Genomic DNA, 19,608 nt, shown 5'->3' with positions numbered 1-19,608 from the left:
GAGGAGGTCAGAGAAGGTGGAGAGCCGTACATCAGAGGAGGTCAGAGAAGGTTGAGAGCCGCACATTGGAGGAGGTCAGAGAAGGTGGAGAGCCGTACATCAGAGGAGGTCAGAGAAGGTCCAGAGCCGCACATCGGAGGAGGTCAGAGAAGGTGGAGAGCCGTACATCAGAGGAGGTCACAGAAGGTGGAGAGCCGTACATCAGAAGAGGTCAGAGAAGGTTGAGAGCCGCACATTGGAGGAGGTCAGAGAAGGTGGAGAGCCGTACATCAGAGGAGGTCAGAGAAGGTCCAGAGCCGCACATCGGAAGATGTCAGAGAAGGTGGAGAGCCGTCATTCTCATGTTTATTTCTTTTGTTTTACATTGGTATGATACAAAAATGTGAGGAAAAAAAAGCCAAATCTGACACATTCCAAGCAAAACTCCAAAAATGGACTGGAGGAAAACTGGAGGGGATTCTCTTTGCAGGATAAAGTCTCTTCAGAGAGGCTTTGTACCACCCAGTGAAAAACTAAACAGCTGCAGTGTATCTTAGTGCCCCACTGTTAGTTAAAAAAAAAAATTAACACCGCGCTGTATAGTGCGTTAGTTAATACTTAATCAATAGTGTGCCTTCAACTGGGAACTACTATTCCCATAAGACCCCCGAGTCATAAAACTCATCAAATTATCAAATAGTTACTACAATTGCAAAACAAACATAAAATACAAAAACACAAACTCTTAGATACAACTACCAAATTCCTAAACCCGTAAACTCAGTCCATATATCAAAGGAGCCACCATGTGCAAAATCAATCCCAACTAGTGATAATCTTCATTCAAACACAGTGACAATCTTCAATGTGCTCCACCTCAAAAAGGTCCTTCATGTGATCCACCCTTGTGTAATAATCCACTGCACTCACCAGACAAAAGAGACCAGTATATTACATGGTCAGTAATCGCTCTCTTGGGATAAAATTGGTAATGCCCTATTTCTTCAAATCCACAAGTTTCACATGGAACTGGCACAGTCATTGGCTCTCTTCAGCAGGGACATTTTCTTGCTTCGGTGGACATCAAGGATGCCTACCTGCATGTACCAATCTTCCCTCCAAACCAGGTATGTCCAAACTCCGGCCCTCCAGCTGTGGTGAAACTAGAAGATTGGTACACGCAGGTAGGCATCCTTGATGTCCACCGAAGCAAGAAAATTTCCCTAGAGTAAAGCACAAATGCTTCCTGTGCTTTGCTCTAGGGAAAGTGCACTTCCAGTTTGTTTAATTTCCTTTTGGTCTCTCCTCAGTCCCAGAGGTAGTCCCTGCACTTTTGTGCTCTAAAGATGTCCACATTGTGGGATGCTTGGATGACTTCTGTTAAAGGCATGGTGTGAACGGTCTCTGAGCACATTTATCAATAGTATGATTTGAATGCTGTAGCTTTTCAGTTGGATACTGGGTCCCACTCACTGTCTAGAATACCTGGGTCATGGACACAAATCAGACTTGGGTGTTTCTGCCCCTGGTAAAGGTTCTGTCTCTGCGTTCACAGTTGCGGACCCTGCAAGTCAAGGGCCAGCCCTTAGTGAGTTTCTGCATGAGGGTCCTGAATCTGATGATGGCTTCCTTCAAGGCTGTACGATATATTCAGTTCCACTCCAGACTGAGAATTCTAGCTGGTGGGACAGACAGACTCACTCTGTTGGTGGGTCTCTGATCTGGCACTGGAGACAGGGATGTCTATTCTTCCACTGCAGTGGACAGTACTGATGACAGACAATACCATGTTGTCCTTGGCAGGCGTCCTCAGGACCTCATCTGTACAGGGTACCTGGTCGGCAGGGAAATCCAAACAATCAATGTTCTGTAGCTGAGAGCAATTTGACTCTCTTCGACCGAGTCCAAGCCGACAATGCCACAGCCATGGTGCACATCAACCACCAAGGAGGAACAAGAAGGCACACAGCTCAAAGAGACACATACCTAATCATGACCTGGGAAGAGCTTCACTTTCTGGCCCTGACCACCGTGCACATTCTAAAAGTGGGCAGTTGGCAGGTGGACTTTCTCAGCCGGCAGCGGCTAGGCTCAGGAGAATGGTCTCTTCACCCTGAAGTGAAGGGATATGCCACTGGGGGTATTTCAGACATGGATCTTGTGACTTACAGACTCAGCAAGACTCCATACACAGTATTTAAGCTCTTTTAGCTGGCCACATTTTGAACTGAAAAAATATCAGAAATCTTTTATGCAAAAATCTTAACATAAGAGTGTGTTTATTTCACATAAAAAAACAGCAAAACATGGTACTGAATATGTACACAGCATGTAGCCACTTTTGCCAGGCCAAATTTTGAACAGGGGAGGCACCAGCTACTTTTTATTTAAAAAATAATCAACATTAAAGTGTGCAAAGTAGAGACTCTATGCACAGTATTTAGCCAAAAGAGCATTTTTGAGGTCATGTACTGATGTTTACAAGAAGACCTGTCTCGCAACCGGTTTTCCAATTCATCCCACAAGTGTTCAGTAAGGTATAGGTAAGAGATCTGTGCAGTCCACTTGAGCTTCTCCAAAGCAAACTTGCAAAACTATCTGGTCTATTCATGAAGCAGCCAAAGCATCTAGCCGTAGCTTCGGCCAATCCTTCGGCTAGCTTCGGCCCCAGGACCCCTTCGGTTCAGTAGAACCGAAGGGCTGCTGTACGGGCTATTAACAATAGCCCATACAGCTCCAGAACTTAGCCGAGCGGCTCAGTTGAGCCGAAGGCTTATAGATGCCGAACAGCAGTGAGTGAATAGCCGAATGCCGCTGAGCGGCATTCAGCTCGGCTGTTCTGCTCGCTCACTCAGAGGGACCGAGCAGAACAGAAAAATAGTTTAAAAAGTTTTTAAAAAGTAAATAGAAAACGATTGTGCGGAGCTAGCAGTGACAGCTAGCTTCGCCCAACTGTTTTCTATTGGCCGGCGGTTCTGCTGCCCTCAAAAAAAAAAGAATTAAAAAAAAAACTATCCCGGCGCTCCGGGAGTCTCCCCCTCCCGGCCGCTGAGGAGAGATAGACTGATTTTTCTTTTTTTTCTTTATTCTAACACGGAGCCGTGTCAGAATAGAAAAAAAAAATGTTTGCCCATGGGATTGCATTGCTAGCTATTGGCTATTTCAATTTGCAATAGCCAATAGTAAAATAGCATTGCACCCGCCCTGTGCTGCAGTTCTTCATCAGGTCCATCAGGAGAGTTGTTTTTTTTTTCTTTTTTTTTGACGGCAGCAGAACCGCCGGCCAATAGAAAACTTTTGGGCGGAGCTAGCTGTCATTGCTAGCTCCGCACAATCATTTTCTATTTATTTTTAATAAACTTTTAAAACTATTTTTCTGTTCTGCTCGGTCCCTCTGAGGGCCCGAGCAGAACAGCCGAGTCGAATGCTGCCGAGCGGCATTCGGCTATTCACTCACTGCTGTTCGGCATCTATAAGAATAGGCCGAACAGCAGCGAGTAGCCTGCAGGAGGTTTGGCTTAGCCGATCCAGATGTTGGAACGGCTGAGTCGAACTCCTGCACTTCGGGTCCGCCGAACATGCTTAGCATGATCGGCCGACCCGAAGCCACGTGAAGCCAACCGATGTACGGCTGATTTCAGCCGATATACGGCTGAAATCAGCCGTACCAGCCTGAAGTGAATAGCCGAACAGCGTTCGGCTCACTTCACTTCAGGTCGGTCTTGCACTCGGCTACCTGCGGCAGCTTAGTGAATAGACCCCTATGTCTTTATGCACTTCTAATTGAGTTATCACCTGCCAATAAGGATACTGACCATACATCTTTTACATTAAGACTCCCAGGCCACTAAATAATACATTATAGTATACTGCTGCTTATTTATTTATTTACATGATATGTTACTAAAGTATTCTATTTAACCTATGCGGAAGTCATTCGAACAATTAGCTGCATTTTTAAATCATCCTCATTTCGTTTTAATTAACATACTGAATTCATTTGTTCAGCCATTATCATCACTAATCTGTTAGTGATGTGAATTATTGAAAACTCAGAACTGAACGGATATTTTGTTTTGAGCAGAATAAATAGGGAATGTCTATATAAGGTACTTAATTTCTTTATTTTAGCATGTGTAGTTCATCAATAATGCTGACTGTGTAACAAATGAGTTCGCTGAGGGCATTATGCATAACCATGAGTAGCTATGAGAATATTTCTCTAAGACTGCATTTGTTTGTAGAATCTTGCATTATATCAATCCATCTTATTTTACTTGCTAAATTTTCTATGACTCAAAAACTTTGATTCAGAGCAAAAAGTTTTCGGTATCCTTGCTCAGTCATCTTCCTCTAAAGTGTAGTCCTGCCTACATTATTCTTAGTTTTAGTGTAGCGAGGAAGGATATGAGCCTCTGTTATGTCTATACTGCTGTCTCTAGTCACATTGTTAACCTCTCTCCCCACTCCCCACCCCAATTTTGATAGTTTAAGAAAAATGTTTCCATCCTGCTCCTTCGACTGTTTTTCATCACTGTGGTAGAAATCAATGATGAATCTGACCCCATCAACTAACTGAAAGTCAAACGAAAGATCTTTTGTACGAAAGTTCTTTTAAAAAAATCTACGTGTGTATGACCACCTTTAGTTTGCTTTACAATTTCAGCAAGAAATGAAATCAAAGTTTGATTGCTTAATTAAATTGCCACATGTATAGCCAGCTTAAAGTAGAACTAAGCTTTCATTTTTTTAATGCAGTCTCTGCTGCAGTGAAAAGGCTAGTACCCATAGAAAGTGCTGACCTTTCCAAAAGTTAGAACAGGCAAACATTGAATCTTGATTTAAATAGTGCCTACAGATAAATTGGATTACAGTATATGCATGCACAATTTCTCCGAGCTATTTTACAGGAATTGCACAAAAAAATGAAAGGTTAAGTTCTGCTTTAAGCATTAGTTTTAAGCTCTTTCTTTTAGGTCATAACAAAAAACAAAATAATATATAACTAGCTATAATCATATAATACATTTGTATATGTCAATGTTCAAGTAATGCAGATATCAGTGATACTTTTTTATATATTCTTAGAGACATGTTTCAAGGTTTCTAACAAAAACCTTTTTATAGATAGGGATGAGGTTTGGGTTTGGGTCTACTATTGGTTTGAATTAAACCCTGAATGTTTGCAGTTGATGAACTATGAGCTAACCATTTTTGTCTAAACTGTGAAGCAGCATTATATATGCATCATGTGCATGATTTTTCCATATATGGCATTAGTGGAAATATGCTTTTAGAGACTTTTTGGTTGATAAATACGTTTTGCTGTGTGAAAATCACACACACCTGGTGTGTGTGTGTGTGTTTAGTTTAGTAAATCACCCCCAAGAGTCATTAAAACCATTGACATGATGTTCCCTTATGCCAGAGCCCTCTAATAGCTATCCTAAATAGCTGCAATACGCATTGCTAAGTCTGGCTTTCCTTGACCTGAAACTGCCCTTTCATATACAGCTGCAGCTAACAACTATTTTCATAAACAATTCGTTGGCCGATTATTTTAGATTAATCGGAAAAAAAAAAAACCCCATCTTTTTTAAAATAAAAATACACAAATGGAGTGTTACAAACAAAGTTTACTTCAGAATAAAACTTCATGCACATTTTTTGTAATCGCACTGCTGGATGGCATTGCAGTACCGCATGTTCCAGTGCGGTCGACCACACCGCAGGTGGGAGGCCCGTTTGGGGTGCCATTGAAATGAATGGCACCACAACACACATCCCGCAGCAGCCTGAATTTGTCAAAATGACTTTTCCCACCTCTTTTATATTTCTTTAAATAATTGTATGTATTATATTAGACATTTTAGTTAGTTTTATGGATTTAAAATAATCTGCATTGTAAAACTCAATCCAACAATCCAATATAATAAAAGAACCAACTTTTGTTTAAAATTACACAGCAAACTTGGACAAAAAATACAATTATATATATCAATAAAAGCCCAGTCCTCAGTTTAGAGTTAGCCATAAATTTGGCCCAAGAATTATTGTTTTCACTCTGGCGCACACGGCAATACCTGACATGTGTAGCATTATCATTCTCGTACATAGGTGAACCCGTCTTGTGTTTCCATTAGTATGCACGCGGGGTCGGGGGACTTTACATTTTTTGGGGGGTATTCTTAATTTAATTTTTTTTAACTTTATTTTTTAGATTTTCTTTTACTTCATTTTTTAACTTCATTACTATCACATGGGGTGGGGATGCCAGCTGAATGTAAACACAGCAGGCAGTGACTGGGAGCAATAGCTAGCCTGCTATTGGCTATTTCAAATCAGCAGAGGAGGGAACTGAAGGAGAAAGTTTTCTTACAGCTTCTGCTGATTGACAGCAGGCAGTGGGCGTGTGCAATAGCCATTTGTCAGAGGTGATGACCTAAATACATCAGATTAGATTCCTCTACAGTGGATGGGACTCTGTTGAAGACCAGGCAAACTTTGCTAAGTACATTTCACTTTTAATACCATTTATTTTACTGTTTAAATTTTTTCCTTTTCATTAAAACATTAAAAAGCCAAACTCTGAGAAAAATGATAATCTACACACCACACTGTGTGCAAATTATCATTCAAAAGCTGCATGTTATGAGTGGAGGGCTGGTGCAAAGTATAAAAAAGTGAGGAATGCAACTTGAGCAACAAAGTGCTCCAGTTTCATCACCAGCCCCTCATGAGTACTTGGCCAGTCACAAAATGCTTTGTTTTTTTTCCAAAGAATACAAGGCATTCTGTGATTGGAGACGGAGAGGAGGGGGCAGGGATGTGAAATAATCTCTCTCAGCTTTAGAGTTAATAGATGTGTGAGGATCATTCTCAGCCTGCTGGTGCTTAGATTATTGTCCCATGATCTAAAAAATCTCTGCATAGGTTGAGGCTAAGATTGCAATGGTTACATTCTGGTGACTGAAGCAGGACCTGACACTAGTCATGTCACAGGGATTTTTTAATTCCTTTTATTTAACGCTTTTTTTTGATGGAGGAATGTTTTATTTTAATCATTTTTTTGGTGCTATTTTAGGGTGCACAGATTTGACATGCTGCTCACACAGGGAAAGATGCCCTTTGTTTGCAGCATGTCACCACATTCTTGTGCAGTAAAGTATTGTGTACCAAAGCACCACATATTTTTTCCATTATTGCCATAGCTGCTGGAAAAGTAAAGCCAAACACCTTTAAAAAAAAACAGAAAAGCCTAAAGGAAGAGGCAGAGGTTCTGCTGCACGGCATCCTCCGCTGCAGGCAATTTGTGGGGAATGCACCAGGATTCGAGGCATGAGAAAGGGGGACCACTATTTGGTAGCCACCCTATTGGTTCTATGATAGATGGGTAAAGTGGCAGATCTGATGATGAGGAGCAGCTGTGGTGATGACTGCCTCAGCAGAGTATGTACTGGAGCATCTGGCTAGCTTTGTTTTCTTTTAGGTGGTTTTATTACGGAGAGGCGAATCTGTGGACCAACTCACTTTCACTAAAGTGAACCAGTCCTAGATTGACAATGAGTACAAAACCCCTGCTGCTCATGCTACAGACTGAATTTTTTGTGGCATCTGACCCCCCAAAAATTGATACATTTCACCATTACTAGCTCCTTCCACCTCTCCTGGCCTATTTGAGTGTATTGTGGAGTTGTATCTTTGCACCACAAAAGATGTATGAGAATTGATTGGTGACTCTCAATTAAGCTTGTGGTATATATCTGCAGTGAGAGAGAACAGGCACACACAGACTCCCAAGGTTTTCTTAAAAGCTGTTCTACTTTATTGCTACATACTTGAGTTTTTGTCTCATACAAGTATACAGTTTTAAGGCAAAAGAGGAAAAAAAGTTAAAAATAAGCAGAAAATGGGTATTCCAGGAAAGGACGTAGCAATGTGATAGCAATGTGATAGCAAAGGGGAGTTAGTGTTTAAAGAAGAAAGAAGATGTGTGTGGAGTACAAAGAATACAAAACAGTTGTGATCTAAATGTATATGTACAAGGTTTATAAACGTTAACATTTCTCTCACTGGTGCTCTTGCACTGTAAAGGCGCCACATTTATCATTTCCACAGCTGGCCTGAGCTTCCAAATTTACTGCAGGGTAAATCCTTCATTGTGCCTCAAAGTTTGTGGTCTATCACAGTGCTCCAGCATTGTAAAAGTGCAACACAATGGGTTTTTTTAACGCAGCTGTGCTTAAGCTCCCAAATGTCACATTTTTGCTGCAGGGTTAAACCTGCTTTGTGTCACCAAGTTTGAGAGCTATTCTAGTGCTCCAGCACTGAAAATGTGCCACACAGAAGGTTCCTGCATCTGGAATACAAATGTTTCAGCAGCTGGACTTAAGCTGCCAAATTTGTAATGTTTCCTGCATGGTAAATCCTGCTTTGTGTCTCCAAGTGTGAGACCTATTCTAGTGCTCCAGCACGGTAAAGATGCCACACATAATGTTTCTGCATCTGAAACACAATGTTTCTTGAGCCACCTAATGTTTGCTGCAGGGTAAATGTTTGTGTCTCCAGGTGTGTGGCCTATTCCAGTGCTCTAGCACTGTAAATGTGCCATTCAGTGGTTCAGCACATAAACTTCAGCTGCCAAATTGTTTTGTCCAAAGTAAATCTTGCTTTGTGTCTCCAAGTTTGCAACATGTTGCAGTGCTCTAGGACTGTGAAGGCTCCACACAATGAATGGGATTTATCAAAACTGGAGCAGACAGAATCCGGAGCAGTTGCCCATGGCAATTAGTCAGTTCCTATCTTTCATTTTCAAAGCTTAACTGTACAAACTTACGAGAAAAGATGATTGGTTGCCATGGGCAATTGCTCCAGATTCTGTCTGTTCCAGTTTTGATAAATCCCCCCCCCCCTCCTCTGTCTTGTAAAAGTGCAACACAATGTTTCCGCAGCTGGATGTCTGCCTTTTCTGGTGCTCGGGCACTTAAACATATTTGAAGTTATTGGGGTTGATTTACTAACCTTATAAACACACCACGAACATGTATACACCTCTGTAGTGTGTTCCCTCCCAGCATGATCTATGGGTGGAATCTAAACACCTTTGTAGTGTGTACACTCCCAGCAGGTGTGTTGTGCAAAGCCAAGTATGAATTGCAAGGTGATGTTGTGTAAATTAGCTCTATGTTGTGTTGCTTGCGTTGATGAATGCAGGAATGTAAATGCATGAGCTAACCATTTTTGTCTAAACTGTGAAGCAGCATTATATATGCATCATGTGCATGATTTTTCCATATATGGCAATAGTGGAAATATGCTTTTAGAGACTTTTTGGTTGATAAATACGTTTTGCTGTGTGAAAATCACACGCACCTGGTGCGTGCGTGTGTTTAGGTTAGTAAATCACCCCCACAGTCTCTAAGATAATACACTCATTTTTTTTTTCAAAATAAAACTTGTCTTCTCTCTCTCTTATATTGCTGCCTTACCAAGCTGTTTACATACTGTCCAGCCACTGTACAATATTTATGGCTATTGTTTCTCAAATAGTTCACTCTTTTGTTTATTTCAAGATAAAACCAGCCTCATCTCTACCTTTTACATTGCTGCCTTTCAAAGCCTACATGCTACCCATTCATTCAACAATATTTATGGTTATTATTGCTCAGATAATACACTCTACTTTTTATTTAAAGATAAAACCTGCCTTGTCTCTATCTATTTGCTGCCTATTCAAGTGCTTGTGTACTGCCCTGACATCTGATTTCTACCAAACACATACTTGATGTCTATATTTGTAATATTTTGTGAATAATTGGGGATACAGGGATCGGAAGGGGTGTGGGGAATGGGAGCTTGTGGTCTTAAAGTGTTTTAGTGCACGACATTTTATGAAATCTGTACCACAATGCAGGGTGGTATTGTGGAAAAAGAAGATCACAAACTATTCACTTAAACTATTGTGCCACTGGCCAATTTGTTTGACATCGAGGTCTTTAACTTTTTCCAGCATTCAATTCAGGCCTATTACCGTTGAATAAAAAAAATCAGTTGTTGCAGCCCAAACCACCTAAAAAGTCATTTTTTTAAAGTTGAAATAAATCAGAATTGGGTGTTACTGATGTATTTGAGCCAAGCTAATTGTAACCATTAAAACAATAAATTACCTGCCAAAATATAGTGCTGCGTACGCTGTCTGTGAAAATCCTACTGTTTCATAATGCCACATATGGTATCTCCCAAGCATGTAATTTAAAGGATTGGTGTTTTTTATCCTGGTTGCCCTAGAAGTCGCGTTAAAAGAGGACCCCCCCCTGTGTGGTATTTTTTACATTTTTATATTGCTATGTTTAAAGCCCCCCATGGCAATGCCCAGCAACCAATGCCTTTCTTTTTCTGACAACATCCAGTAATCGGTTTTGCTAATGCTAATTGCATAAAGCGATAACTTCACTATAGCTTGGAGTAATAATTATGACCATGTTAGCTAATATCATAAATACATCATGTAATTAGCAAATTTGTTTTATATCACACGGCATAAAAAAAAATGCATATGAAATTGTAACTTAACAAAAGTCAAGATGCAAAAGTCACTCACATCTGGGGATATTATAGATGCTTATTTTGTTCTTCTATGAATGACTTCTGTTTGTCAACACGAATATGTGCTTGCTGTTTGATAAGCTGCATATACATTCAAAACTTTATACGTGTTTTGCAGTGGTTATAAGTAGATTTTTCCCTGTATATGCAACTATTACAGTAGGATCTCTGTGTGTTTATCTGTATGAATATACATAAAATCTCATTCTCTGATCACTCTAAACTATTATATTTATAATATTACCATATATTCAATTTCAGGTAAGAAAAAAGTTTAGTGCGATACCTCTTAATTTTGTAATGCCGCATATCTCATTATTAGTGCCAGCCACACTGCTCAGGCTTGTAAAAGATGGAGAAGCTTTGCAATAGACCTCTCTCCTGCTCCGCTGCAAATATATGTGATTAAGTAGCTAGCTAATGGCATTTGTCATGTAATTCAAGCTTCTAGTTTGTTTATGCTAGACCAACTTTATCCATACTCCAAACAAATTATCTCTTATAATTACCAGCCTGAAGATAAATCTCTAAATGTTTTTCTGATGATAGTGCTGTGGTTGGCAGGTGTTTAAAGTGCCTCCTAGGGACAGAGATTGAAGACGGGCTCTTTCTCATAAATCCTCCAGGCAAAGATGTTTAGTGATCTCTCCTAACGTGTAGAATATCCTTGTGTGGTGCCCTCTTAATGAACACTAACAGGCAAAGGTCGTCTATCTTTATGGAGATGAATGCCTCGATGTGGCATGATAAATGCTGTTTAAAGCACTTGGTGGACACTCCCGAGATGCAGCAAAGAAGTCATGTTTGAACAGTGCCACATGCTGCTTCAACTGCTGAGTTTTTCTTGTGGATTTTACCTGCATGATTGTAATTCATTCACACACTTTACATGACAAATGGACAGACTCACAAAAGTGACCTTTGTGTAAGTGAAAACTAATATCATTACTTATAGAGAGCGGTTACTGAAACACTTACAGGAATCCATTACATGAAATAGCTTCATTACATATCACTTTATGAGATTATAAATAGGCTAGGCATGGAAGAAGGTAATGTTATTAATGTATTAAGTCAAGAGTGAGTTTTGGGCATATCTGAAAGTCTTGCACGATTAGAAATGCATTATACATTCTCCCAAGCCAATTATTTGTGTCTGTAAGGCAGATTGTTAAGTATTACTGCTTCTTATTAATTCTGTAAAGGATAGTTTAAGGAATGTAACCATTTTCATTATATTTTCATATATATATTTTAGATTTGCAAAATTACAATGGCTTATATCACCACACTGATTTATACACATAATAGCACACATAATGCAGGTGCATGACCTCACAATGAAAGAGGTTAGTTAAAGAGACAATTACTTTGCCCATTCTGGCACCTCCCAACACATCCCTGTTCTACCATGTAGCTCTGTTTCTCCATAGTTCTAACCCTGTGTATGCTCTGTATCATTTGGTGTTGGAGATTACATATGGTTGACAATGTCACCTCCTATATCACGTGGCAGTGTCTGGGCCTGGTAACTGGGTGTTCCAGCCAGGGTACTGCATAATGGAAGGAGGTTACAAGCTCCCTCATACACATAATCACTGAGTGTTTAGTTGTGTCTTCAACAGAACAACAAAATGGTGGAATAGCTCAGCAACAATAAGCATGAGTGGGTTGGGAAATGGGCTTAAAATAAAATCTATTAATTTGTCCTGATTTGGCTAAGTGACAGGGGCTCTTTAAGTTTGGCTGTGCTCAAATACAATCAATATTTTCTTGTAGTGTTGATACACAAAAATTGTAAACAAAAAAAAAAAGGACCAGTAAATCAAAACTTCAGTTTAAATCTTGTGAAAGAGCTATTACAATTTATAAACATTAGTTTAGAATTAAATGTAGACATAAGGCCCAATTCTCAAAACTTTACACAAGCCTAAAGCACTCTGATTTCAGCAACCTGACTATAATTTTCAAATCTCATTGGACTTAAATGATTGTAACTGTCACTTTTTTAAATAAGTATGCTTATCTTGATGTGTTAACTTTGTGAATTAAACTTTGTATTTTAAGTGAAGGGAACACGAATATAAGCATAAAAAGCTAATATACTCATTGAAAGTAGTACGCTAAATATATCTGCACATACCTTTTAGGTGGCACACAGAACTTCTTTTCTGTGTGCCAAGAAAGTATTGGAGCTTGGGTCCACTGTATGTAGTCCTCAATTTGTCTTCCAAGTTGCCCAACAGCATCTCTCTATTGGTCATCGAGATGCCTACATTGCATTGTTTATTTCCCAGAACGTTAAGAATGATAAACCCTTCCTTAAATTGCTTTAATCATCTTTCTAGTGCATGAGCTTTGTTAACTGCTGGAAATGTGACTTAGAATAGCACAACACATTATAGAAAAACAAAACTAAAGGATATATCTGCTGATTTATTTATATGCCAGTTGTGATTGTAAGTATGTTTTAACCTAAAGCTAATGTTACACTTTAAATATGCTAATTATTATTATTATTATACAGGATTTATATAGCGCCAATAGTTTGCACAGCGCTTTACAATATAAGGAAGACATTACAGTCACAATACAATTTAAGACAAGATGGTAAGGAGGGCCCTGCCCGTGAGGGCTTACAATCTAAAAGGGAGGGGCAAGTGATACATGAGGAGGTAGCTGTGCGGGGATGATTGTTTGAGAAAGTGATTGTTCAGTGGTTAGGTTGAGGTGGGATAGGCTTCCCTGAAGAGATGAGTCTTAAGGGATCGCCTAAAGGCAGTCAGTGTGGGAGATAGACGGACAGGTTGGGGTAGAGAGTTCCATAGAATGGGAGACACTCTAGTGAAGTCCTGGAGGCGAGCATGGGAGGAGTTGATGACGGAGCTGGAAAGCAGGAGGTCTTGTGAAGAGCAGAGGGGACGGTTAGGGTAATACTTTGAGACCTAATACCTAATCAACCTATTAAGTGTATTTATAGCCAAAACCTTTTTATTTTTATTTTTTGGGGGGATAGAGTAGTGAAGGTCTAAAACCCCTGCCAGTTGATTTTTTGCCGCCTGTGTAGCATTCTGAAAAAATGTCTTCACTTCCTGTCCCAGAAACACAACAGGGAGTAAAAATGAAATCTTCCAAAGTGAGGGGAATTTCCCTCTTAGTCAGGCTGTTCAGGGGTACCCATTGGAAGATTTCTCCTTAACTCTTGTTCTGGGGACAGCTCTAAAATGTTGGATTCCCTGCACTTTCTTTCTTGGTGACAATGATCATCAGTACATACAGAGGGGTGGATCTCCCCATTGAGGATACAGACAACAATAAACACTTGACAAAGGGTCTAACCATTGCCCACACTAACGGAAAGTAAAAGAAACAGTTTTGCCTATAAAAACACTGTTTTTTATATCGTCCACCATATGTGTTACCACCTACGTATTATAACGTATATTTTTTATGAAAAGCATATAATAAACAAATAAACCCAGTTCCACTCGAACTGTATAAAACTCTGTGTTATAGTTCCATAAAGAGAATATCATATTTTCATCTAATACAAAGCTGAATTTGTGGAGTCATCTCGTGGCCCAACGAAGTACTGATGGGGTGTTCATAATAATCTGGCCACTCAGTGTATATATATATATATACACTATATACATCTGTCTTTACCTTGTGACTTACTATAAAGTTATAATGTCGCGGTCTGAGCACTGGGGTAGAGGTGACTGAGGAAATGCTTCCTCCTGCCTGTAACAGACTGTTGGCTGACTGTTGACTGGGAACAGACAGATGAGTTTACAATTTGGCTACGGTAGAACAGCCACCTAACCTATCAATAGCTTTCTTATAAAAAAAATGTCAGTGACATTTGGGGTCAAGTTCAGCAATGACAAGTGACATGGATCTGAAAACTGTTGTACAGACGGATGTTTAAGGAACTGGTAAAGACAAGGTTAAACAAGACACATGAGACAGGCCATAGAAAGTGTTAAATCTCCTTGAGATTGTTTTATCTCTGCTGTTTTTGGAGAAGTTACCAGTTCATTTGCTGTCGTTGTACTGCTGAGACAAGAGACAGTTCAATAAATCAAGGCGAGCTTGATGGATTCTACAACTCAGTGAAATGAATGCTTGGAAGAGGGGAGAAATCTCTCAGTATTCCCACTTTGACAAAGGGTATGCAAAGAGCCTGAATGGATGAATGGTTGATTAATTTTGCCAGAAATGTTCTCGACAGCAGGAAATGTGTTTCTGCATTACGGTGTTTGCATGGGAGTTATTCTGTAAGATATGAATGATGGCTTATAAATGTACACCTGGGGGTAAGCTGCTGAAAAATACAGCTCTTGGTCAGATTAACCAGCATTCTCTGCATAATGTGCCATACATTTAATAAGGTGCACTAAGGCCTTCAGGTCGTTTCATAATATTTATACTTGTCATCCCTTGTTACTTTACCGCTGCTAAATTCAGGCTTCATTTGTATGTGAGTGAAAACTGCCCTGACAGGCGTTTTCAATCATACAGATAATATTATAGAAACTTTTACTATTTAATTAGGTGAAATATTTCCGTTTCACTAAACAAATGCTCAAATATATTTAAATAAAATATATGTGCAGTACACATTGCCTTTGTAATTTATATGCCATTAAAGAGCAATTGAAAGCAACAAGTAAAAACATTCAGTGAGCTACCGATGCCATCCAGAAAATGCTGCAATTGTGCTCAAGTCAGGATGTTTAGTTTGCCATAATCCGGGTTCTATGTAAGCACCTGCAGAATGAGCAAACACATCTCCACAGATGGTCAGAAGGAGGGTAGTGGATGTGTACTTCTTGAACCCTGCTGTGTTAGATTTTTTTTTCTTTGCTTCCTGCTAAACCAATCACATTTAAATAACCAATGCAGATTTGAATTTGATTGGCCGCTGTGCTTGGCATTTTTCAAAGCTAGAGCAACTGTAATGGTCCTGAAGATGCTTTTGAATAATACAGAGTAAAGATGATTTTAACAATTCACCAAATTTGATTATTTGGAGTTTTTGGTTGGTCTGAATATGCGCAAGCAGATTTATTCATGGATACTTATGCAGTCCATAAGTTCTGATTATCTGGATTCATAAACTGTATGATGTTTTGCAGATATGGCACATCTGTTTGTAGGTATTCAAAAAGTCTTGCCTTGAAAAACATACATTTCTTAATATGGATTGGCAGAGAGCAACTACAAAAACCATATATAACCAGATGTTTTAGGCTAGCTGCATTTTACAGCAGTGAGCAACTACAGGCTGGAACACAATATCGTTAAGAAATATCTGACACCAAAAACGAAAGATCCAGTTATCCAGAAAAAAATAGCTTTCCATGTCGGGACAGAGAGATGAAAACCTATAATACAAACAAACATCAACATTTAACACAAATCACAATTTGTAACATAATAATTCATCCATGTTTCTTTATTTGAAACTCCAGGTTATCTCTTTTAAGAGTTTTGCAGTAAAACATCAATTTTGTGATGAAAAAAAAACTGTCTTGTCCAAATCAACTATACAATGTTTTTTTTCCCGTTGTTTGTTGTAGATTGTTACCTGTTTCTGGAGATACTGATGTAGGCATTGCTAATGCTCTTTCTGTACTGATTGCTAAGTGTGAAGTCTGCCTTTACTAAATGCCCTAGGTCAGTCGTAGGAAAAGCTGTAGCCCTAGTATTCCTTTTAAGTGTGCGCAAACTGAAAGTATCTTAGAAAAGATGACTCGTACTACAGGAGATGCATATAATTTGACCTTAAACTCAGAGACTTGGGGATTTAACGTTATCAGTAGGGAGTTTAGATATGTGAAAAGTCATGTAGGTAGAATACTGAGAAAACTGAATTTCTGGAAATGTTTTAGAAAATCATAGGTGGCTGCAGATTGAAATGGAAAGGTAACTTTTAATAGGGTTACATTACAAAATGGTTAAAGTAACTGCCTTTAAAAAAAACAAAAAAAACAAAACTCTAATAATTTGTTGGACCACATTTATCTTTGATTAAGGCACCCATTCACCGTGGCATTGTTTTGTTAAGCTTATGCAATGTCACAGCATTTTTTTACATCCATCGTTGCATTCATTTTTTCACCAAGATATTGTAGTGATGATGGGAGAGTCAGACCATTATGTAAAGTCTTCTCCAGCACACACCAAGGATTCTCAATGGGGTTAAAGTCTGTACTCTGTGGTGGCCAATCCACGTTTGAAAATTATGTCTCATGCTCCCTGTACCACTCTATCACAATCTGAGCCCAATGAATCCTGGCATTGTCATCTTCGAATATGCCCATGTCATCAGGGAAGAAAAAATCCATTGATGGAAAAACGTGGTCATTCAGTATGTTCAGGCTGCCTGCTGACCTCATTTTTTGGGAACATAACATTGCTGAACCTAGACCTATTATCCAGTGGAAGGCTCTGACCTATTTGCTTAGCTAAAACCAGGTGGTGACTGTTTTTTTGGCCAGGCAGTATATGTTGTTTAGTGAACGAGTAGTTTTTCCTTTTGCAGTGCGATAAGCGATATATTACAGACTCAGTTCTGTGGTAGTCTAGGACCACATGCTGTACATGAACCCAGATTTTTACCACTCAACATCACTGGTCCAGATGTGACCCTTACAAGAAACAGGTAATGGAAATGGACAGGTGTAGCATTGTAAAAAAAGTAAATTATTGGCCTGCTAAATAGATCAATACTTGAACATGGTCACTGTTGCATGCAGTGACACTCAGCATATGACTAGCGCAGTAAAGGACAGCCAAGCACCCAGTTGGAAAGTGGCATGCTTGAGAATTTTATAAATCACAAAAAGATTCTATAAATCACAAAAAAAACAATATATGGGGTACAAGTTAAGGGTTCTGCAAACTTTACTTAAAAAAACATGCAAAGAATAATGTTGTAACCTCAAAACTTTCTGGAACGAAAACAAAGGTCTTATCTTCAAGAGGGGTCTTTTGGTAATTAGCTTATATTTGCAACAAATGGCACACAGACTGTTTGCTCTGCATGTGTGCAACACAACTGGTGTTTACCCTATTATGTTGCAATTTAAGCACATACCACAAAGTTTATCAACAGGGGAGAACTAAATCATTTCAAAAAATATAATGTATAGGCTGTAAAAGACAAGATTTATAAACCTCCATTCGCTGTAATAATATTTTTACTTATGGAATGACAGTAAATTTCCCTTTCCATTAATATTTTCTATTGCTTGGTATTTTTAGCAAATGAGTTGTCAGCAGAAAGGCTTCATTAGACTCATCAGGACATCGGCCCATGAATAACGATTCCCAAACTGTACTGACAGTTTCCTTGAGCCAAAATGATGAAGCACCTCTGACAAAAGCCATATTGTGCTCTCCATGAGAGGAGAGAGAAGAACAAGAGAGACAGTTTGCTCTTAATTTGGTCAGGTTAATATTGACACAGTTAGTTCCAGAGACTCCAGAATTGTGTTTGTTAGACTTTTTTTTTTTTTCCTTGCTTGGAATCGCTGTGGTACATGACAGATATCAGTTACTAGATAATATTTTAAGCAGTCTTGCATGCAGTTTATGTAAAGCACTCAAAGCTTTACATAAACAACTTTTAACCCTTTTGCTGCCAAGCCCTCCAGGAACGCTTTAAACCTCAGCTGACCACACCATTTTTGCAATTTTTCCCATTGTTTTGATCTTCCACTGCTGCGTTGCTAGCGTTTGTAAAAGACCCCCCAAACAACATATTTTCTGAAAGCACAGGCCCGGTAGAAAAAAAAAGTTGGTGCTACTAATTTTGTAGGTCCTGCGATAATTGCGCAAATGTTTGTCAGATCAATATTAAACTGATAAAAATAAACAATTAAATTGATAAAAGCACACTAAAATCAGTATCAGTGTGCAAAAAATAATTTTCTGAATAAATCTAAAAGATAAGACTATATTGAGTTAATAAATAACAAATATTTGTAAATTTTAAACTGTGCCTTTTTGCGAAATGGTAAAAAATGAAGTAACGCAAAACTGCAAATATGCAACCTATGTTAAAATCGTTTTTGCGCTGTGCTGGTGTTTGTGTTGTGATAAAATGATACAGGCATATATTTATTCATAACACAGCGTATTACAACACGCGGCAATGCGACACACCGCTTTGCCACTTGCTGCCACAGTTAAACTAATGTTATTTTAAAAATATTTAAAAAAAATAATATTTAAAAAAACCTTTTATAAATGAAGCTCTAGGTGTCTTATAGACCTCCATATAGAGGACCTGTCACTTCCTCTGTAATAATAGCATTCACGCAAGGCATACAAGATAGTTCTATCTTGTATGCCTTGCATGAATGCTATTATTACATAGGAGAATACAGACACAACATTTGAAGTGAAAGGTGTAATCCCTACCAGCCGGCGGGCAAAAGGCCATCGTTGGCTATTAAGACCTTTTTCAGTGAGGTCTGTCATTAAGGTGAGCAGCCTTCTGGGGAGTGGTTGTGCACGGATGAAAGTGAAGGGTTTTTTTCTTCTGAAATTGAAGTTTGCAGCAGATGTGGTGGTGGTAGAAACCGTATTCCCGCATCTTCTATTCCTGTTCACAGAACAACACAAAACTGTGGGGGTCACTTTGTATTGTTATCTTCAATGTGTTGGTGAAATTTCACTATATACCGTAGGACAATTTTATGTGTTTAATTGAAGGAATATTATACATAGCATGGTGCATGTTTGGATCACGGCGTTGATAATGTATATTTTATTCACATTTACATGTTTATTTAGAGTGAAGCGCGACACTTGTATCTATGTATTTTATTTTGTTACCCAAACAGCTTAACTGCCAAGGCCATATTACATATGTCATGGCTCTATCGCCTTCTAAAGAGTCAATACATTGTTGCAATCTAACAGTAAAAATAAACACAAAGCTGCAAATGTACATACGGAGTTAAATTGGTTAAATACACCAAAGAAGTAAAGATTAACAGATCATTTTGA

Source organism: Nanorana parkeri, unplaced genomic scaffold (assembly GCF_000935625.1).
Source record: "Nanorana parkeri isolate BGI_ZX_2015 unplaced genomic scaffold, ASM93562v1 scaffold328, whole genome shotgun sequence".
NCBI classification, from domain to species: domain Eukaryota; kingdom Metazoa; phylum Chordata; class Amphibia; order Anura; family Dicroglossidae; genus Nanorana; species Nanorana parkeri.
The sequence above is the reverse complement of the archived record's forward strand: the minus strand, read 5'-3'. Positions refer to the sequence as shown.